This window comes from Leopardus geoffroyi, chromosome B1 (genome assembly GCF_018350155.1).
Source record: "Leopardus geoffroyi isolate Oge1 chromosome B1, O.geoffroyi_Oge1_pat1.0, whole genome shotgun sequence".
Lineage (NCBI taxonomy): Eukaryota > Metazoa > Chordata > Mammalia > Carnivora > Felidae > Leopardus > Leopardus geoffroyi.
The window spans coordinates 39,929,500-39,947,640 of record NC_059327.1 but is presented as its reverse complement, the minus strand read 5'-3'; the positions used below and the strand labels follow the sequence as shown (position 1 = coordinate 39,947,640).

Below are 18,141 nucleotides of genomic sequence, written 5' to 3'. Positions count from 1 at the left end.
TCTGACAGGGCGTGGAGTGCAGCCAGGGAAAGGGCTCATGCTTCTTTCGGCTATTTATTGGGACACAATTTATTTTTAAATCCAAATGACACAGAATGTGGGGAGGAATCACAAGGGGAAGAATTGAAACCGATGGAGTCACTGTCTTCCCACAAGAATGTGGCCAAGTCTCTTAACCAATATTCATCCAGTAGAAGCCAGAAAGAGGCTTATTCTCCAGTCATCTTGGCCTGACCCCACCCAGCCACACTTTCCAGAACCCCTCCCTTCTGAAGGCATCCCTCTTACGCTGATGCCCCATGACCAACACAAGAGGATGTGAATAGGACATCCCCAGAATTCTGAGTGAATTCAAAAAGAATCTAAAGGCAGTTATAAAAGTTCCTATCTGAGAACCCCAGACGTTCTGTTCTGGAAATGCCTGACTGGCGATTTATATGAAAGTGCATCTGTTGTATTGAACTCTGTAAGAAAAAAAGAAAGAGCTGGAGGGATGGGTCAGCCTGAAGTCCTCAAAAAGGAGGGTAAAGCGCCAGCTCTGTGCAGGGAGAAGGTGCCTTAATCAGCCAACAGGAGGAGTGTGGTGGTTTTGGCAGGTAGAACCGCATAATAAAGCTCACCAGTTGGCTTCCAGGACAGAAACCACAGGCCTTTTACATTAGTTTCCTGTGGCTGCCATAACAAATGGCCACAAACTAGGTGGCTTAACAATGCCTTCTCGCATTCTGGCACAGCTGTAGAAGCTACAAGTCAGAAATCCAAGTGTTAGCAGGGCTGTTTTCCCCCCAGGGGAGGCTCCTGCCTTCCTCTTCCCCTTTCTGGTGGTTTTAGGTATTCCCTGGCTTGTAGATGCGTCCTTCCCATCTGCGTCTGATTCTTTTCCGTCTGTGTGACCTCTCCTCTTCTTACCAAGACACAAACTTTAGGGGAGGGGGCGCTTAGGTGGCTCAGTCGGTTAAGCAGCCAACTTAGGCTCAGGTCATGATCTCAGTTTGTGGTTTCGAGCCCCATGTTGGGTCCCAACGGCTCAGAGCCTGGAGCCTGCTTCAGATTGTGTGTCTCCCTGTCTCTCTCTGCCCTTCCCCCACTTGTGCGTGTGCGTGTGTGTGTGTGTGCTCTCTCTCTCTCTCTCTCTCAAAAATAAATAAACTTAAAAACAAAAAGACACAAACTTTGGATGTAGGGCCTATTCTAATCCAGTATGACCTCATTTTAACTTAACTAATCACATCTGGAAAGACTCCTTTTCCCAACAAGGTCATGTCCTGAGGTTTTGGGTGGACAGGAATTTATTTGCCCTGATTCTACATTCACAGACCAACGTTCTGATTTTGTTTTCTAGAGCTGACCACATGGGTCCACCACTTGGTAGTTATGTTTCCTGAAACAAAAATTAAGTACCATTCTGGCTTTATTCCCTAGATGCATTTTACTCCAGATTCTCTGGAGTTTCTCAAATGGAAACTTTTACCCACTGCATATGTTTATTCCCTTGGTGGCATTAACAAGAGCATCTTGAAGACAAGTATGACATGTATCCTAGCACCCAGCTCAGCGCTGGGTACACAGTAGTTGCTCAATGACTTTGTGGAATAAATAAGATATAATAGTTAAGACATGGGTGGCTCAGTCAGTAAAGCGGCTGACTCTTGATTTCAGCTCAGGATATAATCTCGCAGTTCGTGGGCTCGAGCCCTGCATTTGGGCTCTGTGCTCACAGCGTAGAGCCTGCGTCGGATCCTCTGTCTCCCTCTGTCTCCATCTCCCCCATTCACGCTCTCTCTCACTCCCTCAAAAATAAATAAATGTTAAATAAATAATAACAGTTAACATTTTCCTGAGCACTGTGTTCAAAGGTAACACACACGAATGACCAGATTTGATTATAACAGCAGCACTTTGACATAAGTATTACTTTCCAAATCATTCTGAAAATAGCGACAGTGAAACTTATAATGCTGAGGGTCTTGCCAACAGAGCTCAAGTCTCAAGTCCAGGAGTGACTAACTAGGTTAGTATAGGACAAGTGCTCACAACCTAAGCAAGTCTGCTCACACAGACAGAATTCATTTCTAAAACAGAGGGCCGAAGTCTGAGCCCTTGACCCTGGGGATCCCACAGGGAAACAGCACTCGTGAGGCCACCAGAGACCAAGTTCTGTTTAATCTCACTTTCATCTCACCAAAACTACTCACTTTCTGAGGCTGAGTGGGTGAGAAACAGTCTCTGAATTTCCTTCCCCTCAACGTTTCTCTGTAGGTTCTCTTCAATTTGCCTTTTTTTTTTTTTTCCCCACAAGAAAAAATCCTCCTTTTCTCTATGTCTCTTGATTCTTTATACCTCCTCAATCTTGCTCCATTGAATTACCCCCTTTTCTCTCTACCTTCAGTTTCTCCCTCCCTCCGGTCCACAAACATGCTCAAATCTTCCCACCCTAAAAAAACAAAACAAAACAAAACAAAACACAAAACTCTTTCCTTGATTCTGCTCCTCTCTCAAGATGCCATTGCTTTTTCTCTTTTGGTGACAGGAAAGTGTCTGTAGCTGCTATAAAAGCAGGAGGCAGCCCAGTCTGAGACATCATCTGTGTGGTGGGAGAAGGGACCCGGCAAAAGGAGCCCAGGGAGGGAACAGCCAGAGGGCAAGGACATTCATTTACCCCCTACCTTCTCACTCCACCCATCTTTGGCTTTGACCCTGACCTCTTTTTATACTCTTCCTCAGCGTGTGGAGGGCGTCCTAGAAGGTAACATTTACCACCCACTCACTTTTTTGGATTCTGACCTCTGCCCACACCAATCTTTCACTGGTGTCATTAGTAGTCTCATAAACATCACCACAGGCTCATTGGAACCATTATGCTGTACTGCTTCTCCAAGTAGTTCATGGTTTGGTAGGGAAGAGACACTGCATCGGTTGGGAGTTCACGTCATTGCAAGTCATAGAGTATTCAACTGAACAGTGTCTTCACTATAATAACATTTATTATTTACTCAACAAGTCCAGAGGTAGACTGTTTAGGGTTTGCTTAGCAGTTCAGCAATGTCATCAAGGACCCAGGCACTTTCAAGCCTCTTCAATATATTGATATTTTGTTCTCACGCTTGTTTGCTACTAGTCACAAGATAGCTGCAGTTGCTCCGAATATAATCCTCTCATACTGTATTCAAAAGCAGGAGGCAGCAAGGAAGGAAGTTAGCAGAAAAAGAACGTTCCTTTCACCAGGAAGAAAAACATCTTAATTATCCAGAACTAAGACATGGCTACTGGTCTCAGCTTCACTTTTTGCTCTGGTTTCTGAAACATGACCATTTGTCCTTCAGACAAACTGAAAAGGTCTTCTGTGTATCCACTACATCTTTTGTGTACCTTGATTACAGAACTTAATGCTTTCACATCTTTGTTGAAGTGCCTTTCTTCCTCAATAAACCTCACTTTCCACCCCCAGGTTCCAATACCTCATACGTACTTATCTCATATATTTTTCAATGAGGGAAGGAAGGAAGGAAGGAAGGAAGGAAGGAAGGAAGGAAGAAAAACTCTACCCAAGTCCTGGTCTTTTCCTTTTCTGCCCATACTTTTTCTACTGGTGATGTCAGCTACAGTGTCAGCCCTGATATGTCTCCCAGGCAGGAGTCGTGCATTTTCAACTCCTGCTGGGACTGGGAATCTCAATGTCAACACACATAAGATGAAACTTGGCATTTTCCACCAAAAATAAATTTTCTGAAATGGGGATAATATTTTTGGAAATATGTCAGTTGCTTTTCTCTATTACAATCCTGTGTGCAGTTTCTGAGCATCCGTTTGCCTCCAGGAAGGTTAGGATTGCTGTAGCAGGAATGTAAAGAGGAAGATAATATTCCATTTTCCCTGTCCAGAGTGGGCTTTCAAAAACAATTGTTTATTATGGAAAATGCCAAACATCTGCAAAAGTAAGCAGAAGAGTATAATGATTCTTTGTGTACTCATCACTCAGTTTCAACAGTTATCAACCCAAGATCAATCATGTTTCAACTATACCCCACCTACAGCCCCCCCCCAAATCATTAAATATCCAACCAGTATTCAAATTGTCCTGATTGCCCTTAATTGTTTTACAGTTTGACTCATGATCCAATTAAGATCCACATATTGCAATTTGTTCATAAGTTTCCCATTTAAAAAAAAAATCTATTGGTTCCCTCTCCTGACATTTTTTCCCCTTGTAGTTTATTTGTTGAAGAAACCTAAAGTCTCTGGTTTCGCTGGTCATACCTTGAAGGGGTGATTTAACATGCTCCTGGGTCTTCTGTATTCCTCCAAGCTTGTGGTTAAATTTGGGGCTTATTCAGATTCAGACTGGACTTTCTGGCAAAGAGGCATACTCTGTTAGTGATGTGAGCAGGTGTTGGTGATCACCGCCTAGAGCAATTAATTAGGTGTTGCAAAATTATGACATTCTTGTACTCCTTCTTCATTTATTAGCTACATTACTTCTTTAAAGAAAAATGTCCCCTCATCAATTATTTGCTTATCATTAGGTACAACTTGATTAGGAAAGGCTGGATAAATGAACTCTCTCCTGGTTCCTTTTAGCAGGACATTTTATTCCAATGTCACAATATGGGTGCAAGGTTTACCTGCTTTTCATGGAATGATCGTTGTTTCTAGATCTTTTCAGCGGACAGAATTAAGAAATAGATTCTACAAAGGGACGCCTGGGTGGCCCTGTTGGTTAAGTGACTGACTTTGGCTCAGGTCATGATCTCAAGGTTTTGTGAGTTCAAGCCTCACATCAGGCTTTGTGATGACAGTGCAGAAACTGCTTGGGATTCTCTCCTTCTCCCTCTCTCTCTGCCCCTCCCCCACTTTCACTCTCTCAAAATACATAAACTTAAAAAAAAAAAGAAATAGATTCTAAAAAGATAAAATATACAACGAATTCATATTTATACTGTAAAATTAAATTCAGGAGCGCACTGGGGAGCCTGGGTGGCTTATTTGGTTAAGTGTCTGACTCTAGCTCAGGTCATGATCTCATGGTTCATGAGTTTGAGCCTCACATCAGGCTCTGCACTGACAGCATGGAGACTGCTTGGGACTCTGTCTCCCCCTCTCTCTGCTCCTCCTTCACTCACTCTCCCTCTCTCTCAAAATGAATAAGTAAACTTAAAAAATAATTTAAAAAAATTCAGGAGCACATTTTTTTTTTACTTAACATTGTTTTGTATTCTTACATCTGTATCTCTTTCCTTCCTTGCCCCCAATGATACCACTATAATTACTGGTTTGCTTCATCTTGTAATCCACATATAACAATCTCAAAATAATACCAACACCATTGTCAACAATATGATTACTGAAAACAGGTTGTGTTTGTGTTTTTTGTGGTTTAGGTTGGGGGGGGGTACTTCTCTCTGTCTCACTATGGATGCACAATCAAATTACTCTGAATTAAAGCCCCTTGAAATACCTGACTTCTGTGCATTATGGGGCCAACTCAACACACTGTTAGATCCATTTGTTTAGCTGCTTTCAATTTTTAGGAATTTTTTTCCTTTGTAAATTTAACTTTTTTATAATTGTACAAAATAGTTAACTTGTTTCAAAATCAAATCTACCAGACAAGGTACAGTCCGAGAAGTCTCGCCTTCTATACCTATTTTCTCAACCCTATGCTACCCTTTTTTTCCCTATGGGTAACATTTCTCCCCCTTCTCTATGGTTTATTTTTCCATTTTTAATAATAAAAGTTTATATATACCTATATACGTGTATGCATGTATATATATTCATATTCCTCCCCTTTATCACCGAAATGGTATATTAACAGTTCTTCACTTACACTTTCCACTGATCAATATAATCCAAAAATAACAGTGCAGTACTAGTATATGGAAATATTTACTGTTCCTTTCACTTTCCGTTAAATACCTCTCCATTTTGAAAATGTAAGTAATTCAACCAGACCCCTATTGATGGACAGTTGGTTTGTTGCCAATCTCTTGTTAATCGGTGGTGCAAGAGCAGCCTCCCTTGTGCATGTATCTTTTCCTATTTTTGCTACACTGTCTTTGGGATAGACACCTAAAAGTGGGAAATTCAGGTCAGTGCATAAATGCATATGTAATTATGCTAGATATTGCCAAATTTCCCTCCATAGGAATTATGCCATTTTGCACTCCCACTAGCAGTGTATAAGAATTCCCATTTTCCCACAGCTTGGCCGATAGGATATATTGTCAGAGGGGTGCCTGGGTAGCTCAGTCAGTTAAGTGTTGGACTTTGACTCAGGTCATGATCTCGCCGTTCATTGGTTCTAGCCCCACAACAGGCTCTGTGCTGACAGCTCAGAGCCTGAAGCCTGCTTCCGACTCTGTGTCTCCCTCTCTCTGCCTCTCCCCCACTCACACACTCTCTCTGTCTCTCAAAAATGAATAAAGGTTAAAAATTTTTTTTAATAAAAAAATGTCAGACATTTTGGCTTTTGTCAATCTGCTGTGTGAGAGACGTGGTATCCCGATGAGTTTTAATCGCAGGCAGGTTGAGAAGACGATTAAAGGCCATTTGGATTTCATTTTCTGTGACTTGTCTATTCATTTCTCTAGTCTGTGTTTCTACAGATTTGTGGTCTTTTTCTTCTTTAATTTAGAAACTATTTATATATTAGGAAAAAATTCTTTTGTCTGTAATTTTTCCCCAGGCTGTTATACTTTGCTTATGGTATTTTTTGCCATGCAAACTTTTTTTTTTTTTATGTAGTCACATTTGTTAATCTCTTTTCTCATTGCTTCTGGACTCAAAGCCTTAGGGAAGTCTGCACACATTACACAAGAATTCGCCTATGTTTTCTTCTCGCAGTGGTAGAGTTCAATTTTTCACATTGAAGTCTCTGATCCACTTGGAATTCATATGTACCATGTGAAGAATGAATCTTATTTTATCTTTTTCCACATGGCTATCCTTATCCTAAAACCACCTATTAAAATGCCTGTCTTTCCCCCACTGATTTGAAATGTTCCTTTATTAGATGCGAAGTTTCCATATGCAATTGGATCTTTCTCTAGATTTTCTAGTCTGTTCCTTCGTCTGTGTGTCTATTTATTTCCCAATACCACACTGATTTATTTATGGGGATTTTATAGCATTTTCCTGTTTTCCCCACTCCCATTGTTCTTTTTCAGGGGCTTCCTGGCTATCCTTGCATTTTTTGTTCTTTTAAGTCAACAAACCATTCTTTCTATAATTTATATGATTATACACTTTATAATCAACTTTACCTCCATGAGATCATCATGACCCCTGACAATCCAGCCAATTCCATCATCCTGTATCTTAGATGCCTCTTGGAGACAAGGCAGTAGGGAGTGGAAGGTAGAAACGGAGCATTTGCTCAAGAAATCAAATCATCCACAAGGGACTGACATGCTATTCTTTGGCAATCTTAAAGCACAGGCATACTTTCCTGTTACCCAGAAGGCAATGTCTCAAGTGAAAATTCAAATTGGTTATGGAGAAATAACGAAGATATATTTTGTTTACATATCAGCACAGGCTTGTGATACATATGCTGCTCAGGAGGGTGATGCTGCTCTTCTTTCTCTTGACTTTCTTATTTCTCTCTCTCTTTTTTTTTTTTTTTTTAACTTTAGGGAGGAGGGAAGGGCAGAGAGACAGAATCTTAAGCAGGCTTCATGCTCTGCGAGGAACCCGACACAAGGCTCAATCCCGTGACCCTGGGATCATGCCCTGAGCTGAAATGGTGTCCCTTCTTGGTTCTCTTACCAGCATAATCCTTCACATCTGGATGGACACCTCAGGCTGATCTGTGTGCCTCTCCTCACACTCCCCATCCGATTAGCCACCAAGACCTATAGTTTCTGCCTTCACAAAGTTTCACAAATGTTTTCCAGGATAATAGATCAGCAGGACCTCAAGGCTCTTCAACATGTTGTCCCACTGGCGCCCAGATGTAATTTTCAAAAGAAACACATTCTTTCCAGGGCAACTCCATGTATACACATACATGCGTTCTTCTAACCAACTTTAACGAACAAAGTACACCAAACTCCTATCATGTTCACTAAGCAGCATAAATGTTGATGTTGTTCCTTGTATGATTTAAAAAAAATTTTTTTTAACGTTTATTTATTTTTGAGACAGAGAGAGACAGAGCATGAATGGGGGAGGGTCAGAGAGAGGGAGACACAGAATCTGAAACAGGCTCCAGGCTCCGAGCTGTCAGCACAGAGCCCGACACGGGGCTTGAACTCACGGACCGTGAGATCATGACCTGAGCCGAAGTCGGCCGCTTAACCGACTGAGCCACGCAGGCGCCCCCCCTTGTATGATTTTAAAACAAGTCTCCAGACTGGGGCCAGTCACAATTAAAAACCCATTTTCTGTGGGCTGCGGATAGATCTCCCTTTAACAAATATCTGTACACACATTCAGATTAAAAATTAGTGTGTTTTATCAAGGAACATTTTTAGAATCTAAAAATACTATCAGATTCCACTCTTAGATGTATAGCAAGAGTAATAAGCACACTTATCCACCAAAAGACATGTATAAGAATGTTCATAGCAGCTTTAGCCAGAACTCCAAAGTGCAAACAACCCAAATGCCCATCAGCAAGAGAACACAAATCAATTGGGAGGGTTTTCCGCCAATAGAACGTTACACAGCAATAAAGAGATTGGACTACTGCTGAATGCATCAATATGGAGGACTTACAGATGTGAGCATAGGGGCAAAGGAGCAGACAACATAACAAGAGTACATATTACATAGTACATAGTTCATTATATAGTCTGTATATATGAAGTTCAAGACTAGTAAAATGAACTTATGATGATAAAATTGGAATAATGGTTCTGAGAGGGAGTATAGTCTGGGAAGTGGCTCTGGGAAGTGAAAACTTTGGGGGTAGAGGGAGGTTGGAGATGTCTATATCTACATCTGGGTGGTGGTTATCTGAGTGTATAGCTATGCAAAATTTCACTGAGTTATATATTTAACATTTATATCCTTTCCTTGATGTAGGTTATACTTTAATAAAAAAATAAAAAACTTAGAGAAACTCCCCTCCCATATCCCCAAAGATAGCAGACTTCTCTAAAATCCCTTGGTCCTCAAATATCCGGTACAAGAAAAACCATGTTCTTGCACACTGCCAGGAGTCACAGATCCAAGTGTATGCTATGTAATGGTGCTCCCTGGAGCACAAAATAGATGCACAGTTTACATTCCAGTCAAAATGGAATTTCTCAGCCTTTTATTTCCCATTTTCTCCAATCACCATATGAGTAAGTGAAACCTGTCTCAATTTATGAATCAGGAACATGATAAAGTGAGATTGGAACTCCCATACAGGACAGTAGAAGTCCTCATTGCAAGCACAGAGCTTGCTTTAGAGGCCATTGTAAATTCTTTGAGGGTGGGGGATCGTCACCCTCTCCATTGTCTTGTCCTTTGAGCCTTTAGTACTATGTCTTTTACTGAACAGAGCAGAAAATCAGAATAAATTAAATGGATGGATGGATGGATGGATGGAACCTTATATCCTCGGTACAACAGTTTAATTATCATTCCTAAATGCATGTTTTCTTTGTGGTAAGTCCTCCTCAAGGCTACATGATTATAACAAGCCTCCTTCATCTCTTCCCCTTCAATTCTATTGTGTCTTTGATGAAATATAATTATATCTAACTGGTATTTTTCTCAGTGTTCTTCCTTGTTGAAATACATCCTGTTCTCATGATTTGTGTCCCATGGTGAAATTTCCAGTGATAAGAGCTGGCATATAATCTTACATTTTCTTTCCATGGGAATTGGCAACATTAACAATTAGAGTCAAGTTAGTTTAAAATACACAAAATATGTGAATACTGGGATTTCTCACCAAAGGCTTAATGTAAAAATCAAACTGTTAAGCACTTCCACCAGAGAAAAGTAAGTTTCTCATTAAAAGCCAGCCCTGCCAGCCTGGGACAAGGGCAAGTCAAGGCCCCTCCACCCAGAGAAGGGGTGTGGAATAACTGGGATTTCTTTCTAGATTGGTGAGGCTCACCTGGGGCTGTAGAAGGGAATTGTTTGGCCCAAGGCTACTGCTGTGTCTCTAGAGTTTGGTAGAATAGGAGTGTTTATGAAGACACCCTTCTGTTTCCACTTAAATGCTGCTGATGTCCTTAGGCTACAGGCTGAGGAAGAAAGAAGATCCATGGGTGCCTTCTCGTTGCCACTTTTTAGAACATCTAATACATTCTTTTCACTTTCTCCTACGCCCATCCTTAACTCTCCAGAGAACTGGACTCCTACTGTATGTTGGAAAAGAGACAGAACTTAACCGCAGCACATGGACATTTGGAGCAGGAGAATTCTTTGTTGCAGGGCTCTCCTGTGTTCAGTAGGGTATTTAGTAGCATCCCTGACCTCTACCCATTGAATGTCAGGAGCACCCCTCTTCCCAGTGTGACAACCAAAATGTCTTCAAACACTGCCAAATGTCCAATGGAAGACAGAATGTCCCCTGGTTAAGAACCACTGAATTAAACTGATCAGATATGACAGTCAGTACTCAAAACCCAAGGACCCAGCTCCCACTTGTCTTTACCCCATACAACCTCCAACACTCCCTTACTGATAAGCAGCTGAGAAGGGAACAGTAATATATTAACTCCATGACTCTATGATAACCGCTGGGTGCAGTGTGTGTAGAAGCTATCAGATATAAGAAAGGAAGATAACAAAATGCAAATTTTATGCTAATATTTTGGTGTCCAGGACATCTTCTGCCTGGAGGCAGGCCGCAGAGAACTCACAAAGGATTGCAGAGTTGGTGAGATCAAGGAGTATGTTTAACAAAACCTTCTGAATCAAATCTAAGAGTTGTAACATCTCCTTTGTGGTTACTGTTTTATAGAAAGAAAGAGGAACCTGGGAGTTCCCTAGTTAAATGTTTTCTGTGATTCAATTCTTGGATCTCAAAGACTACCTGGTGTTTCTGCAGTGCCTGCACAGCCAAAGAACCATAGTGGGGTGTGGTGGCAGTGAGCAAGGCACATGCGGGCTGGAAGATGGCCCCTAGTCCTATATTGATTGCACACTTCTTTGGCCCATTATGACATACTTTCACTACTGCTTTATGTCTGTGAGTCTCATCTTGCCACACTGCCTGCGTGGTGACTTGATTTTGTCTGACACCATATCCTTTCTCCTTCTCACAAAGGATCCTACCTAACTTCCTTAGCTACAGAGGGAACACAGAATCCACGTTGAGTCCATCAGAATACTTCATCTCTGGCCACAGTGACCAGTGACCAAAATTCTTTTTTGAGATTTTTTTTTTTTAGTCATTGCATAAATTTTTTATTGATTGGATTTCTTTTGTCTCTTTTTAAAAAAAATTTTTTTTTTTTAATTTACATCCAAATTAGTTAGCATATAGGGCAATAATGATTTCAGGAGTAGATTCCTTAGTGCCCCTTACCCATTTAGCCCATCCCCCCTCCTACAACCCTTCCAGTAACCCTCAGTTTGTTCTCCATATTTAAGAGTCTCTTATGTTTTGTCCCCCTCGCTGTTTTTATATTATTTTTGTTTCCTTTCCCTTATATTCACCTGTTTTGTCTCTTAAAGACTTCATATGAGTGAAGTCATATGATTTTTGTCTTTCTCTGACTAATTTCACTTAGCATAATACCAACCAGTTCCATCCACGTGGTTGCAAATGATAAGATTTCATTCTTTTTGATTGCCAAGTAATACTCCATTGTATGTATATGTGTGTGTGTGTGTGTGTGTGTGTGTGTATACACACACACCACATCTTCTTTATCCATTCATCCATCGATAGACATTTGGGCTCTTTCCATACTTTGGCTATTGTTGATAGTGCTGCTATAAACATTGGGGTGCATGTATCCCTTTGAAACAACACACCTGTATCCCGTGGATAAACGCCTAGTAGTGCAATTGCTGGGTCGTAAGGTAGTTCTATTTTTAGTTTTCTGAGGAACCTCCATATTGTTTTCCAGAGTGGCTGCATCAGTTTGCATTCCCACCTTTTATTTTTTTTTCCATTGAGGCATTTTATTTTCACATACGTACCACATCCCTAGAAAAAAGAATCCCAGGATTTTCCCTCCTGTGCATTCTTGTCCCACCTCCCGACGGTCCATGATACCTTCTAAGGCCACTAGCACAATGAAACCAAACCAGTGGGATGGGAGCAGATCACTCTGCCACCTCGCTAGATCTTTGAGTCATATATCAAATCCGGGGCCACCACTCCATACCTGTTTAACCTGCGTGTGAGATTCCCTAGCCCTGTGATCATCCCCAATGACTTCCCTAGCCCTGCGATCATCAATGATTTCAAATTTGCCAACGTAACCATGTTTCATCATCACAGCTAGAAACTTGACGATGACCTTGGAGCATGGCCCAATAACAACCTGGCATTTGCCTTTCTTCAGCACTGTCAATGCTCTTGAGAGCATCCACCATTCATGAGCCCCATTATGGCAACATAGAAAAAGGGAGGAAAGAGCTTTTTTGACATTTTCAAAGTTGAGAGAAAAGCTCCCTTACCTCTGTGGTCAGGGACTAGGTGAAAGGCTTATGTGCTGCTGGATGTACCAGGTGCCATGTGGAGAAACCGATCTACACCAGGACATACTAAAACACTACTCAGAGGAAGGAATCCCTGGTGACTTTGAGTCCCTAGTTCTGGTCTTCATGGTGCTCAGAGTCCTGGTTCCCAGCCTTCCTGAGCCTGTACATTTACATCCTCATTTGACTGCATAAACTCCCCTAGAATGACTCCATTAAGTACCCCTCCAGCTTTTTATTCTAAGCAAATGTGATTTGGAGCTTTGTCCATTGTAACAAGAAAGTGCTGGCAATTACAGCCTGTAATCTTCATCAAAGACAGGATTCTATCTTACCATTTTTGTGTATTACACACAAATGATGACCCCAAAACCAGTTTTCAAAAGATTCTTTTTGATTCATTCTGAATACTGAAGTCTGAATAGCAGCAGTGCTTAAACAGGGTCTTCACATTGTTGGATAAGCCAGACATTTTCCTGCTTTACTCTCTGTAAACCTACATGCCTTTGTCATGACTGAGAGGGACTGTGCTGACATAAACAATGTTCACATTTAAGGACGACCTGTCTGTGACATGATTCCCCACTCATCTCCAAGGTGATTTGGCTGGTATCCCTGGGACATGGTGTCTTTCCTCCTTCATGAGTGTCACTTATGAGGCTGTTTAGTCTAAGAGGATAATCTTCTAAGCATGGAAGATTGATTGTTCTATCATGGTTATATTTGTCTAGAGCAACTTGCTAGAGCCTATATTCAATGGATAATATTATCTTTTTAACACCTATATTGGTATTTAATCAGCAGTGCATAAATATATATTTAATATTATTATGTATATATAATATATATATAAACATATATATAATTATGTCAGTAGATGGCATATGGAAATTGAGAATTCATTCCATGACCCTCAAATTCCAATTATTTGAATGTTTGTTATATCACTCCTGGGGGCCAACAAATATGGGAGTTGTGGGAGGAGGTCTCTCTGGTCTGGTCTCCTCATCTCTTGAAAGCCTACTGATGTGGCTCCCCCAGGCAGACCCTTTCCTCCAATGTTGTGAGCTCCATTTCTATATCTGTAGGGACAAACATCTCAATGTTCTCAGTCTCATTCTCAGTGGTCAGTTGGGTCCTCTGCATATTTCCAAAATCCACAACTCACAAAAAATAAAAAAATATATTAATCATGAGGAGGAAGAACAACATCAGTTTTTGTTTCTGTGAGCTGCCATCTTTGTTTTTCTGATATGCACATCTTACTTTCTTCTTGCTCAATGCAAAGGGCAAGCAATTCTAATGTCTGTGTCTCTGAACTAGAATCAAATGATAAATTGTTGTCAACAGCTGCAAGGAAAAAGTAACACCTTGAGTGCCCATATTATCATGCCTTTTTACTCCTTTAATAAACCAAAGTACAATTGCTGTCATTTGGAAAAAGATGGGTGTGTTTTAAGAAGCACCCAAGAACTCACCCAAACTTCTACTGTTTAAAACCTGATCAAGGGGCACCTGGGTGCCTCAGTCAGTTAAGTGTCCAACTCTTGATTTCAATTTGGGTCATGATCTCACGGTTCATGGGATCGAACCCTGTGTCAGGCTCCATGCTTATCTCTTTCTCTCTGCCCCTCCATTTCTATCTCTCTCTCTCTCAAAATACAAAATCAATAAACTTAAAAAAAAAAAAAACCTGATTGAGAATTTAGTTCATTCTGACTTTTGGCTCAAAAAGAGATTCCTGTAGTTTTGAGAGGGAAACAGCTTGCCACGTGGGTAAGATGACTGTTCCATAAGATGAGGGATTGGATAAGACCCAATAAGGAATGCATAGAGACAGAAGGAGAATAAAAGAAAAAAAAAAAATAAGAGAGAAGAGTGAAGGTAAAGGGAGTAGATGAAATATCATCAAAACATAGGTCAGAAGATTTCTGTTTCAAAGAAATATTCATCTTCTCTCCTCCATAAAGTTCCCATTAAAGAGTTTTAAAAACTGCAATCTCATAAATTTTCATAATCATGAAGTTTAGAAGCTCCACAGCCCAGCATGGCTACTATCAAAACCCAAACAAACAGAAAATAACAAATGGTGAGGATGCAGAGAAAGTAGAACCTTTGTGCACTGCAAGTGGGAATGTAAAATGGCACAACAACTATGGAAAACAGTATGATGTTTCTTCAAAAAAATAAAAAATAAAAAGTAGAATTACCATATGATCTAGGATTTCCACTTCTGGGTATACGCCCAAAATAATTGAAAGCTGAGATTCAAAGAGATATTTGTACACCCATGTTCACAGCAACATTATTCACAAAAGGTGGAAGCAACTCAAGTGGCCATCAATAGATGAATGGGTAAACAAAATGACACACACACACACACACACACACACACACACTGGAATATCACACAGCCTTAAAAAGGAAGGAAATTCTGACACATGTTACAACATAGATGAACCCTGAGAACACTGTGTTAAGTGAAATAAGCTAGTCATGAAGACAAATACAAATATAGGAGTATGCTTCCACCTATGTAAAGTCCCTAGAATAATCAGATTCAGAGACAGAAAGTAGAATGCTTGGTTGCCAGGGTCTGTGAGGAGGGGACAATGGGGGTTATTGTTTAATGGGTATAGAATTTCAGTTTTGCAAGATTAAAAGAGTTCTGGGGATGGATGGTGGCGATGGTTGCATAACAATGTCAATGTACTTAACACTACCAAACTGTATGCTTAAAAATGGTTATGATTGGGGGGGAGGGCTGTGTGGCTCAGTTGGTTAAGCATCCAACTTCAGCTCAGGTCATAATCTCATGGTTCGTGAGTTCAAACCCCATATTGGGCTCTGTGCTGACAGCTCAGAGACTGGAGCCTGCTTCAGATTCGGTGTCTCCGTTCCTTCCCTGCTCATGCTCTCTCTCTCTCTCACTGTCTCTCAAAAATAATAAAAATAAACATTAAAAAAAAAAAAGCCCATAGCCCAAGAGTCACATTCTTCTCCTGGAGTCCAACATCCCACCCTGCTGATTTCCATGCATCGCCGTGGAATGCGGTGGGTAACCTGGGACCTTGTTGGAAATGTGTACATTCGGTCCCACCTCAGACCTCCTGAATCAGAAACTCTGGGCTCTGGAATTACAGTTTTATCAATCCTACCAGGTGATTCAAATGCCCCTCAAATCTAAAAACCACAGCACTAAGGTAATTGAAGTGGAGACAGAAGAGATATGTTTTGAAGACAGAGAAAATATAACTTTGTGGGGGATTGGATACAGAGTGGAGAGAGAGGTATCAGTAGGTAAAGGCTGAATGGATACCTGTTGGATGAATGGATGTTTTCTTAAAACTGTTCTGCTCTTGGGGCTCCTGGGTGGCTCAGTCAGTTAAGTTTCTGATTTTGGCCTCAGGTCATGATCTGGTGGTTGGTGAGTTCAAGCCCCACATTGGGCTCTGGGCTGACAGCTCAGAGCCTGGATCCTGCTTTGGATTCTGTGTCTCCCTCTCTCTGCCCAATCTATTTCTTTGTCTCTGTCTCTCTCTCAAAAATAAATATTAAAAAAAAAAAAACAACTGTTCTGCTCTTAATTTTATTTTGTTTTACTAGAGTGAGAAAGAAAAAATAAAAGCATGCTTTCTTAAAGCATTGGGTTGGAGAACAGGAAATAGCCAGAATGGTTGACCTATAATCTTTAGAAATCCACGCAAGGTAGGTTTTACCCAAATGTGTACTTAACTGTACACATGGCAATTATGTAGCAGGTGAATGGTAGAGTCATAAAGCTTACCAGCTGGCCTGGTAAAGACACACACAAAACACACACACACACACACACACACACACACACACACACACAGAGTTGCAAGCATACCCTTCTACTTCCTTTTTGTACTGATGTCAGGGGGGGAATGATGTGGAACATGGCTCAACCCTGAGGGATATTCTGGGACAGGAGACTTTCAGTTTTAAAGCTGGGACAGTCCTGGGCAAATCAGATGGTTGGTCACCCTAGTTATAACACAGACTCATAGATTTTTCAAATTTAAAGGATTCAGAGTTTGGGGCACCTGGGTGGCTCAGTCGGTTGGGCATCTGACTTCGGCTCAGGTCATGATCTCACAGTTCGTGGGTTGGAGCCCTGTGTTGGGCTCTGTGCTGACAGCTCAGAGCCTGGAGCCTGTTTCGGATTCTGTGACTCCCTCTCTCTCTGCCCCTCCCCTGTTCACACTCTGTCTCAAGAATAAATAAGCATTAAAAAAAATTTTTTTAATAAATAAATAAATAAATAAATAAAGGATTCAGAGTTTGACACTCTGGCTACAGAGTGGAATTACCTGGAGAGCTTAAAAAATATATGATTGCTGGGCTTCACGATAGACCAATTAAAATCAGCACTCAAGGGTGTCTGGATGGCTCAGTGGAGCATGAGACTCTCCATCTAGGGGTTGTGAGTTCAAGCCCACGTTGGGTGTAGAGATTACTTAAAAAATAAAATCTTTGGGGCATCTGGGTGGCTCAGTTGGTTGAGCAACCAACATTGGCTCAGGTCATGATCTCACAGTTTGTGAGTTCAAGCCCCACATCGGGCTTTCTGCTTTCAGCACAGAGCCCACTTCAGATCTTCTACTCCGTCTCTCTCTGTCCCTGCCCTGCTCACGCTCTCACTCTCAAAAACAAATTAAAACATTTAAAAAAATTTTAAATAAATAAATAATTTAAGAAATAAAATCAGTATCTCTGGGTGCAATACCCAGGCATCAATATCTTTTAAAAGTTCCCCAAGGGAACAATGAGACCTGATCTAATCCAGCTTTTTTACTGGCCAGATGAGGAATCTAACGCCAGTAAAAGTTATTTATCCAAGGTCACTCAATTAATTAGGGGCGAAACTCAGGGTTCCTGACTCTGAGGCTAGTGTTCTTCCCACACACCACCATCCTTTTATAGATAATTAAAGATTAATTACTTGCAACCAAGCCCCTGCCCAACCATGCTAATTAGGACAACACACATACCACCTGTCTGGCCCTCAATAAAACAGACCTTTGAGCTTCCAGCTGGGCGCACTCACGGTTGAAATCCAAGACTCTTTTCCTGCTCCCTTCCAACTGTCTTCTCTACCACCTGCTCTGTTCCTAAGTCCCTCTGACTCCTGAGGGATTCAAATTCAGCCCGGATTCCTTCCCCGGGGATCCCCGTTCCTCCCGTTTACAGATTTGGCCTCAACCATTTGACCCCAGCACGCTCTCACTTCCGCTTCCGGCAGATGTGGTGGGCACACAGGATCGCTCACCTGGAAGCAGAAGCCCAGCCTGGCAGCGGCCTGCCTGACCAGCGTCCCACCAGGAAAGGCTAATGCGGAGCTCCCTTAATTGAACTACTTTTGTAGAACAAGCTAGAGCCACAGCAGGCTGTGCCGTAAACCCTCCTAGGCCGGGAAAGCCAGGCTGCCTGACTACTTGCTGTCTAGCACGAAACCAGCGCCCCTGCTGAAGATGAGTCCAGGATGAAATAAAATGCCTCACAAAGGTTAGGGTCAGAAAC

The 18,141-nt window shown here is 41.4% G+C and overlaps 1 long non-coding RNA gene across 1 annotated transcript; it reads right to left on the bottom strand.

Annotated features, from left to right (window-relative positions):
• Positions 1–2,966: 2,966 nt before the first annotated feature.
• Positions 2,967–17,829, bottom strand: LOC123582778. Its single transcript, XR_006704545.1, has 3 exons — positions 17,641–17,829; positions 4,258–4,350; positions 2,967–3,927 (listed from the first exon to the last, which is right to left on the bottom strand). It is a non-coding gene; the product is annotated as an uncharacterized LOC123582778 (long non-coding RNA).
• Positions 17,830–18,141: the final 312 nt, after the last annotated feature.